We start from the raw sequence: 9491 nt of genomic DNA, 5'->3' as shown, positions 1-9491 counted from the left end.
AAAATATCTAATTCCCTCCATGGGAATTTAGAATTTTCCATTCGGAATTGCTAGGCGGGCAATAATTCCATCGTGGAGATTTATCTCCCGTATGCAGTTATCAGACTGTGCCTCATATATAGGCTTGTGATAAGCTCACCTGCATACACCCAGCATCAGTGGGTAGGGTCTGACACATCCCACTCTGACGAGTCTAGTGTCAGACCTAAGACGAAAGCTGGTTAATAGAGCAAATGCCTGAAAAGCCTTACATCTGATATGTTTTAGATTTGGTAAGCCAGTGATGGGGCTCCCTTAGTGCACAGCAAATGCTGGGGTTGAATTAATGTGCGGGGAAGAAATAGAGGTAGAGTGTGTTAAAAGTGTAGTCAAATATTGGATGGGTTTGAAAAGAGGAGAATGTGGAAGGGTGTTTCAGGCTGCGTAAGAATAACAAAAGGAAAGCATGTATAAAGGGTGCTGCTAAGAAAAAATTAAACTGGACTTGGAAAGGGTGGGAATGGAGTACATGTGGGAAGAGGTTTGGATGAAGAAGGAAGTTAGGGGACATACGGTGCTTTTAATTTACATACATACATACATACATTATCATTATAGACTGTTATGCCTTTCAGCGTTCAGTCTGCAAGCCTCTGAGAATTTACTAAACGTCGCCACAATCCTCGATTTGCAACTAGTGTTGTGGCCTCATTTAGTTCTATACCTCGTATCTTTAAATCGTTAGAAACCGAGTCTAACCATCGTCGTCTTGGTCTCCCTCTACTTCCCTTACCTTCCATAACAGAGTCCATTATTCTCCTAGGTAACCTATCCTCCTCCATTCGCCTCACATGACCCCACCACCGAAGCCGGTTTATGCGTACAGCTTCATCCATAGAGTTCATTCCTGAATTAGCCTTTATCTCCTCATTCCGAGTACCCTCCAGTCATTGTTCCCACCTGTTTGTACCAGCAATCATTCTCGCTACTTTCATGTCTGTTACTTCTAACTTATGAATAAGATATCCTGAGTCCACCCAGCTTTCGCTACCGTAAAGCAAAGTTGGTCTGAAAACAGACCGATGTAAAGATAGTTTCATCTGGGAGCTGACTTCCTTCTTACAGAATACTGCTGATCGCAACTGCGAGCTCACTGCATTAGCTGTACTACACCTTGATTCAATCTCACTTACTATATTACCATCCTGGGAGAACACACAACCTAAATACTTGAAATTATCGACCTGTTCTAGCTTTGTATCACCAATCTGACATTCGATTCTGTTGAATTTCTTACCTACTGACATCAATTTAGTCTTCGAGAGGCTAATTTTCATACCATACTCATTGCACCTATTTTCAAGTTCCAAGATATTAGACTACAGGCTTTCGGCACAGTCTGCCATTAAGACCAAGTCGTCAGCATATGTCGTGTCCGCCCCAGATTGGAGCTCAGGACTCATTCTTCCGAGGATCGAACCCATGACCGGGAACGTAGGAGGAATGGTGTCGCTGAGACATACATTGATATTATAGGGGAAATTATAAACTAATAGTAATGACTATGTAATGGCAACAAGGCCAAGGAATCATAATTATAATGTTGATATAAGTAAATTAAGAAACATATAAGATTTAAGAGTTTGAAGGCACACCAAAAGCTGTGAGCCACAAGTTGTGTAATTAGAAGTAAGGCTTGGTCGAAGTAGGTGAATCATAAGCTGCACCCTGCTAAAGGTGCGTAGTATATCTTCAGAAAAGGTGGGTAGAGAGTGAACGGAAGAGGCAATTCCGTTTTCGTGTGTCTGAGGACAGTCTCCATAGGATGGAAACTTCGATGGCCTTCTCGAAGGGAGGCGAAAGTTAGTGAAGGTATAAAACAGGGGTACACACCCTGATCGAGGCTTTTTTGGAACAAGTCGACTAGAAGTGCGATAATAATAATAATAAGGTCCAAGTGTGGACTTAGAGTATTCACTTCAATACTTCGACCACGCCAAGTCTTCTATGTCAGCGTCATTTGAAGTTAGGAAGGAGATTGTAAATACTGTATATAATTATACATACTCATCAGTCTGCTATTAAAGGAAGGTTTTGGGAAACAGAGGACTTCGTCTCTTCACACGTAGCAAATCTCCCAGGCCCATTGAACAACCCCTCATTACCGCTCGGAGGAAGTCAATCTGATTATTCATCATTTCTCGTCGTGACAAAGCCTGTGTCACGACACATAGGCCAAACTGCTTACTACATTTCCACCTAACTGAATCCCTCCCTGCCATTTTATACCTTTCAGCAGATGATCCATGTAAACTACAAATAGCAAAGGTGAAAGATTACAGCCTTGTCTAACTCCTGTAATTACCCTGAACCAAGAACTCATTCTACCATCAATTCTCACTGAAGCCCAATTGTCAACATAAATGCCTTTGATTGATTTTAATAATCTACCTTTAATTCCATAGTCCCCCAGTATGGCGAACATCTTTTCCCTCGGTACCCTGTCATATGCTTTCTCTAGATCTACGAAACATAAACACAACTGCCTATTCCTCTCGTAGCATTTTTCAATTACCTGGCGCATACTGAAAATCTGATCCTGACAGCCTCTCTGTGGTCTGAAACCACACTGGTTTTCATCCAACTTCCTCGCTTTTAATTTAGGATTAGATATATTCAAAGACAGAAACTGATAGATGAGTGTAGGAACAGAGGATCGCTTACTGTTTTTAACAAAGTAATGGAAGTGTCAATGTTAAATATTAGGTATGTAGATAGGTTGAACAGAGAACAACAGAAGAACAAGACACAGTTGGTGTGGTAGTAATATCGTGTGCGGCGTGTTGGTGATGGGGTTACACAAGAACAAATGATGGACAAAAGGTAAAGAAAAGACACTACGCGTATTATGTGGGGGTTTCACTTTGCTCATATGTTATGTGCATACCTATAAGATTCGATATTCATTAAATCCTGCTCAAAACAAGTCTCTGTTGTATAATATTGTAATGCTGTTGTCGTGGATGTCCTTCAAAATGTAAGTCAATTACTTGTTCTATAGTAAATAGTTCTGCAGTCAAATTAAGCGAAACTCTATGTACCATCAGATGGATATACTTTGACCGAAATTGTTATTCAAATTACATTTTACATAACTTCTGAATGTCACCTGAAGAAATAAAGTACACCAATTTAGGGGCTGATAATTCCTGTAAACAATCTGTGGTGACTATGTATTAATCATGCACTATGCATGAGAAAATAGCCCTTTAGTAACCGGTCAAAGTTACCATGCAAATGGGGTTACTTTGACCACAGAGTGTTCTTTTAGTTTTTGTGCCCGAATAATCATTGCCAGTCATAGTAAATGTGAATGTGAATGTGAGTACCAACCTCTTGTTTTCAATTTTTTTTTCACAAATATGAAATTAATGTCAAACTTAATTTAAGGAAAAAATAGACTTTATTCAGATATAAACATCCATACAGTATATTCATGTGGCATTTCAAATAAATTTACTACTGTTTTTACTGTTTATTATCACAAATATTAGTTAATATTGAAGCACTCTATTTCATGCTGAAGAAATCTAAAGCCTCGTTTCAGTACATCAGGTCTGGTGAGGATTAACATAATTTATTCTCCAGTGACAAGGCAGGTATCTTGGTAATTGACAATTTCCTTGATTCTACATCTGACATTGCTGCCTTTAGAACTTTCGGATCTGAGGTGTTGTAACGTCTACTCAAGGTGTTTCGTTTGTGTACTCGACCCATTGTGTTGAAGAGATGAGCGAATGTCTGAAATAAAAAAATATTATTACAACTTCCCCCATGCGGAGGCTGCCACAAGGACAAAGTATGTCAACTACACAGTATTTTGTCTTCTAAGTTGCTGTTGACTTTGCTAGTGGGCCAGGTAGAAAAATCACCACAAGGCTTAGGAATAAATATGCAATACAGTTCTTCAGATGTTATATAGATGATTACAAACACACCATTATGGTTGATAAAACCAGAAATATTATTGTAAATGTTTAGACCGTGGCTTACATTAACTAGGTGGAATACTTTGACCAACCCCAATAACCTCAAAAATGTGTCACTAAGAACATTTTACTTTACTACATTTGTTTCTGAACTTGAAGTTGGAATGAAAGACTTAATATCGTTAGAGATAATTGGACAACATATCTGCTTTATTTAAACCCTCTTCTGACATACGATCTGCGCGATGCAACTGGATTTAGTCACACGTAGTTTTGGCAGCGTTGTTGTTGTTGTTGTTGTTGTTGTCAGAGAGGTTATGGGCTCTATTATTTCACCCAGCCACAACACTTATTATCGTGATATTACACTTAGAATGTGAAATCACACGCAATTAGTCCACTACGAAGGTCACACGCAATGAGTTTCACTACGAAGGTCTCAAGAACAATTGAGCATCAAATCTGTGTGCATATCTTACGTAACACGAAACATAACAAAAGAAGGGCGTAGAAGCAAAAAACAGTGGAAGCAGGAGTATGTAACGGTGCGAACAAGAAACAGCCAGTAATTTACAAATGAATATGGGAGTCATCCAAATATTGATTGAAAGCATATATTAGAGCAGGAGACATGGGTGGGGAGAGCGTTCGGAAGACTGAGAAGACGAGAAATAAAAAGCCAGACGAAAAGAATCATACACAGGGCATTGGAATAATAAATGATTTACATATACCGTTTAGAAGAAATACTCCTAGCATTCCACTGCAGGATACGTAGCATCTAAAGAGAACATAGTGTGCACACAGTCACGAAGCTTATAAAGCGTATGTGCGACATGCGGCTGGTCCCCTAATAATTGAATAAGTTGTAGGAATAGTTGATGAATACCACTTTGGAGAGATGCCTTTTGGCGTAGTACAGGGGAACTAGATGATTGAGAAGGAGCTGAAGGTAAACACTGAGAATTACGGGACGTAGACGGAATCGGGGACGGGGAGTATGAAGATGAAGTGGATGGATAGACCGAGGTATGTGAAGACACTGGAGTGGGTCGGATGAGATTAAGATACCCAGACTTATCGAAACCAGGTGTTGGGATGGGACGGGGCTCTGTCATAACCACCTGAGTAAATTTACGTTTCCTCGGGGTTTCCACAGGTGAAGTGGAACTAGTAGAAGGAAGAGGTGGAAAAAGATGGGTATTAGTGGACATGTCAAATTGGGTCGAGGGTAGTCTAGCAGACGCCTCGGAAAAGGATAGATTTTCTGTACACATAAGCTTTTTAAGGGCAGTTTGCTGTTGATGAGTAGGGCAGTTTGATGAGCCAGTAGAATGGTCCTGATGACAGTGAACACAGCGGCGAATGTTTTCCTGACACTCTGATGTAAGGTGCTGTAACGCGCAATGTCCACATCGGGGTGACTTAGCCTGACAGTTTTTAATCGCGTGTCCATATCGCTGACATTTTGAACAGATAATCGGGGAAAATATGAAAGGGGAAACCTCTAAATGCACTTGAAACAAAGAGACATATGGAGGAAGAGTCTGAGAACGAAAAACAATCTTAACTGTTCCAGTAGGGACGTAGTTCACTCCACTGGGCTCCACAACCTTACGGTTAAGCCGCTTGACCGATTTGACCCGAACATCAGATTGGAGGTATTTAAGAATGTCAGCATCAGAAACATTCTTTTCCACACCGCGTATAAGTCCAACACGAAAGATATTGGAACTGGGAATATATGCTTTCAAGGAGTGAGTTGCAAGTATTGAATGACGTAGAAAAGAATTAGCTTGGATCGCGGAACGAAATTCCACCAATAATCTATTGCGTCCTTTGGGCGTTATACCTTTCACGAAAATATCATTATCATAAAACAAGCGCCCAAGCGCCATGGGATGTAGTCCACCAATATTTTTCGACTTGGTTGATTCAACAAATACAATAAATGGGCCAAAATGAGCCTGTGGATAAACCTCCAACTCTTCAGGAGGTGGGGGAGGTGGAGGAGGCAGCTGAGCGGCATTAGACTGTTGAGGTTGTAAAGGCTGCGGTAATGAAGTCGTATTTGGAGTGAGATTAATCAAATCGGTTTGCATCGGCACAGTTTCCTCACGACCAACATTGGCATTAGATGAGGGATCCGGTGCCTCATCTCCTCCACTATCAGTATCCATCACCAAAGCGTACACAGACACACACTCGCCAAACGGGCACACACTACTTGACACCGCAGGCAAACACCAGACTGCAACCAAAGAACGATCCGCACCGTACGAGACACACGAACGGACTGAGTTTTGGCAGCGAAGTAACAGGAAACATAGAAATGGACGTAGTGATGGGTAGCTCATGAATGAGTCGTTCAAAATGAACGCTTCATTCCTATGAAGTGTGAACTAATCACTCAATTTCAATGAACTGGTAGTTCAAACACTTCACAGTTCTCACACTTCACATCATTCGCAGTTCAAAAACTTCATATCATTCACAACTCATTCGATTTGTCTGTCACTCGCTCACTCTCTCTCTCTTCCCTCCTCTGAGTCTAGCTACGTCATTCATTTCGTCCTTTACTCCCAGTCCCATCCTACCTGTCAACTGTGTTATTACACCATTAAAGATATATAGCCTACGAAGACACTGACAATCCGACAGAGTGAGCACAGCAGACATGCAAATAAAATGCTTGCCTTGTGAACCTGGAAGTAAAACGTGCGCTGAATTCACAGCCGAAAGAGGATCTTCCTTGCAGGAGTGTTCATCTCATACACAACACTTAATTAATTAAACAAGACTGCACTTGGGGAATAGACTAATTAAATAATAAATCAAAATGAACAGACTTTATATCATTTTTAAAGACCTGAAGCTGGAATCGTCTCTCCTATATAGAGTGCTTTAAGTACGACGATTTAGCTCTTCCACTAGCTTCTCGGCCATCTGTTTCACATCACCACGAATTTCAGAGTTATTGGCAAATCTGCAACACCATCTTTTCAATGACCGAATGAGGAGTACAACTTTTGACGCAGTGACCAGTCTTTCACTGCTCATTTTCTCAGTACAATCTTTGAAAACTTTAAACACTTCGCAGGCTTGTGTTATGCTTGCAATGTCGTCTGCAGAAGCGGTTGTATTGACAATGGATGGGTGAACTTCAATTAAAAATGAGAACTACTTGTTAGTGACAGCACACTATATAAAAGGTGGTGGTGGTGGTGATTATTGTTTTAAGAGGAAGTTCAACTAGGCAACCATCCTCTATTAAAACTAATCAGAGAGAAAAACTGAAAGGATCCAACACTTATAAAAATGAAGGTATCGGCCAAAGGAAGACAAAGAACACGAAGGGCGTGAAAATGAAGGACTCCCTAGGCCTCGAGTGCTCTAATAACGTCGGGGTCAGAAAAGAACACGAGTTGACCAAGGGAGGTCGGATAGGGTGGATGAAAGTGAGGAGCCTGGCACAAGTGAGTGGAAGCAATGCCAGAACTCAGCTAAGGGCCCCGTAGTAGCCAATCCACGCTACAAAGTTCAGAGACCCTGGGGCCCCTTCTAGTCGTCTCTTACGACAGGCAGGGGGATACCGAGGGTGTTATTATACCGCCCCCGCCCACAGGAGGATAACTATATGAAAGATTCATCAGGGTAGATAAATAGATATGTATGGCAGTGGTAATCATATTCATTCTATTTCGGATTGTATTTTAAGAGGAAAAAATATTATGATATGATGATAACGTTGGTAACCCTGGTATTTTCTGCCAGAGTACAGCTAAAACAGGTATCACGTGGCAGATAAAGACACTAAGACACTGTTGAGTTCATCATGCGAATAAGATGACCCTAGATTAAATATATTTCCTTCGTTATATCTTTATCTTTTCCCTGTCCCTATCAACCATCATCTAGATGCTGTAAGCAAGCAAGCTATTTGGCCCATAATTACATAGCTCTGCCATCTGTTGGTAATATTATTAAGTATTATGAAGCTTTATTGAGTGAGTGAGTGAGTGAGATACTGTGAACGAAGTCGCCGCTGAACGACATACTCGGCAGCTTCATCCAACACCTCCTAGATAATAAGGCCTCACAACTGTTCCGGATGTCTACCGTGACGTCACCACCGGGAGGCAAGCTTGAACCTTCTCAGTGTTAAGAAAGCAATGTGTCGGTGCAATTATGTAGAAGTGTTTTAATTATTTTGATTGTACCAGTTGCGAATCGTTGCGTACAATGGTGCTAAAGTGTTGTGTGCCCAACTGCAAGGGAAATTACGATAATGATAACAAAGTGCATGTGTTTAAGTTCCCGAAAGATGAGGTTATGCAGCAGAGATGGTTACGTGCAATTCCAAGACAAGATTACATAGTTACTAATTACTCAGTGGTGAGTAACTGTTACTTTTACATTCTCACATAATCATAATGCACATAGGCCTATTAGGTATTAAACCACACGCAGCAACTGGTGATAAGTAAGTATGTTTACTCTCGTAAGATATGAGGTTATGTTAGGTTACAATCAAGGGATTCATTATTATTATTACTCGAATTAGATTTATTATACACATTAAACTACATGCCTACATATGTAGGCCTATTCACTCTGTAAATGCATGAAGTTGGCTCACAGTGGTATCTTATTTTATAGGTATGCCACAGACATTTCAAAGCCAGTGGTGTTTTGTGGGAAGTAACTGCTACTGATTGAAAGACAGGAAAAACTTTAACTGCTCCTCTTCCAAGACCACGACTGTCAGAGAATGCAGTCTCCTGTATCTTTCCCAACTGTCCATCATATTTATCTTCACATTCTGCCAGTTCAAGAGAAGAACCGGACAAAAAGAGAAGTAGAATAGAGAGGGAATCAAACAGACCAATTGAAGATAGTACCGTATCAACAGTCATGCCTCATACACAGACAGAATTTAAGTCCACAATCTAACACAACTGAAAAGTAAAATAAACATGTTGATGTTACCTGATGGTTAGTGTACTGTTGTGAACGAAATGCAAGTAATTTTTCTGTACATGGATACATTAAAGCAACCACATTGCATAGCATATATAATAATTGAAGAGGACATGACCCCAAAAGTGTATTCTAAAGGGGTTTTATTGCAGTGTAAATTTTCTGATGTAGACAAAATTACCAACACAAATGAAGTACATTCTCTAGTTACAAAATTCCATAGCTACATTACAGGGAATGAGTGTAACAGTGTGCAGAAAGATACAACAAATAAGTTAATTCTAGGTCTAGTGGGTGAATTGATCACTGAGGAAGATGACCCCATGTTTAATTTAATAAAATCACAGTTAAAACTTTCCTTAGTTTCTAAACACAAAATGGAGTATGATAATGATTTTCTTGTTATTTGTTCAATCTTCCAACTGATTTCTCCTCATGCTTACAAATTTACGAGACATAGAAGTAATTTAATTTTGCCACATGTTAATACTTTGAAAAGAGTATGTTCCAGTCTGAATGGTAGCCCACTATTAGAACAGAACA

General features: G+C 40.2%; 1 long non-coding RNA gene across 1 annotated transcript; it reads right to left on the bottom strand.

The window, feature by feature from the left end:
* Positions 1-3423: 3423 nt before the first annotated feature.
* LOC137498623 (uncharacterized) lies at positions 3424-4405 on the bottom strand. The gene is made up of 2 exons (XR_011017875.1): positions 4033-4405; positions 3424-3780 (listed from the first exon to the last, which is right to left on the bottom strand). It is a non-coding gene; the product is annotated as an uncharacterized lncRNA (long non-coding RNA).
* Positions 4406-9491: the final 5086 nt, after the last annotated feature.

Source organism: Anabrus simplex, chromosome 2, assembly GCF_040414725.1.
Source record: "Anabrus simplex isolate iqAnaSimp1 chromosome 2, ASM4041472v1, whole genome shotgun sequence".
Classification (NCBI taxonomy): domain Eukaryota; kingdom Metazoa; phylum Arthropoda; class Insecta; order Orthoptera; family Tettigoniidae; genus Anabrus; species Anabrus simplex.
This window is presented reverse-complemented; position numbering and strand designations above follow the sequence as displayed.